Source organism: Echinops telfairi, unplaced genomic scaffold (genome assembly GCF_000313985.2).
Source record: "Echinops telfairi isolate 266 unplaced genomic scaffold, ASM31398v2 ScPeMD7_2;HRSCAF=8, whole genome shotgun sequence".
Lineage (NCBI taxonomy): Eukaryota > Metazoa > Chordata > Mammalia > Afrosoricida > Tenrecidae > Echinops > Echinops telfairi.
Genome location: NW_022103898.1, coordinates 39,177,133 through 39,179,001, shown reverse-complemented (window position 1 = coordinate 39,179,001; position 1,869 = coordinate 39,177,133).

Here is a 1,869-nt window from a genome sequence, read left to right as displayed (position 1 = left end):
ATTTGAATAGATACTTTCCTGTCACAGAGAGAATTGTACTTCACGATGAATCTTGCAATGCCTTTTTGATGGCGAAGATGACGCCATTCTTCTTGAATTCGTTTTTGCCAGCATCGCGAATCAAATGACTGTCTCATTCAAAATGGCCCACTCTAGTCCATTTCAGCTCACTAATGTCTAGGATATTGATCTGTATGAGTTCAATTTCACTTTTGAAGACTTCAAAATTTTCTCATACTTTGTACGTTTCAAGTTTCAATTGTTAATAGATGTCTACAGCTGTTTCTTTTCATTTTGAGTGTGCCTCATCAGTAAATGAAGGTCCCGGACACTACTCCATCCACATCATTATGGTAAACTCTACTTTGAGAAGGAAGCACTTCCTCAGTTATGTTTCGAGTGCCTTCCAACCTGAGGTACTCGTATTATGGCCTGGCATCTGACAAGGTTCTACCACTATTCATGAAGTGTTTTGCACATGACAGTATTCTGCTGTTATTCCTGAAGTGTTTTGCATATGGTAATTTCTGTTGTTCGTCATGAGATTTTCAGTGACTACCCTCTCAGAAGTGGACAGCCTTTCCCTTAGTAGTCTGTTCTTAGTCTGGAAGCTCTGTTGCAACTTCTTCATCCTGGTTAACTCTGATGGTATTTGAATATACCAGTGACACTGCTTCGACCACCATAGCAACACACAAGCCACCACAGTATGACAAAATGACAAATGGTGGATTAATTCCAGGAAGCAAAGTAAAATAATAATGCTATTACTATTGTGAGAGTAATGATCTTAATTATAATATTCATGATCATAAGTTGTTATAGTGCACCTGAAGGGTAATTTCATGAGACTACATCATGGATGATATAAACTGGAAGATGTGTGTAACTGAAAGTGAGTTGTAATTCCATATCATTCTTTCCCAATGATTTACCTCAACTGAGAACGGTTATTCTAGAGGGCTACTTCTGGATCTTTCTACCTAAGTGCAGATGTTTCAAAATCTGCTAAATGCTCTTAGATTATGGGAAACATTATTCAATGTGATACACCAAAGAAGTGAAATATGTTTTGCAACAATTTACACGTAAAAAGAAATGAGCACTACTTCATAATGTTGAGGGAGGGCCTTAGAGGAAATAACATGGCCTCCTGGCCTCCTTTGGGGCTGGGGTTACCAAGACCAATTGTCACAAGATAAAGTCAGACATGTCTCCACCCCTCATCCCATGAAATCCTGTTGAGACACCCATTGTTCCTCACACAGCACTCGACTTCTGTGACTGGGTTTGGTAACTCAATGCAACGGCCACACAGAACTCATAGACGATGCTTACAGTTATGGAGTTTATTAGGTCAGTGAGTACAATTACCGCCAAAAGGTGAGAAATACTCAGGATAGACTTGTTCTGTTGGGACAGTTTCTTCTCTGTCAAGCCTGCAGGCAGGACTCTCTCTGGTTCTCACCATCTTAGCCTGGCTTCTGCCCTGTTTAGTGATGTTACAAAGTTCTTTTGATGCTGCAAATAAACACTTAAAGGACAAGCTACTCAAGGATAAGCCTCAACCAACGACACTATGCTCCAGCTCTGTGGAGCAGCCAAGCAGCTCCTCCAGTGAATTATGCCCAAAGCACACGCTCCATTGCTGATATCGTGGACTGAAAGCACAATCCCCGGTTCTCCTGCGAGACAGCAGCTTTATATGCAGCAGGAGGGGAATCCCAATGAATACTGTTAACAATCACTTACAGTTTAATCAGTGAATCCAATCAGTATCTTATTCCCCTTTCTTACCCAAGACAAGGAAGGTTATTTTGTGAGAGTAACACTATGGCGAGCATAGCCATATTACATAATTTGCTACAT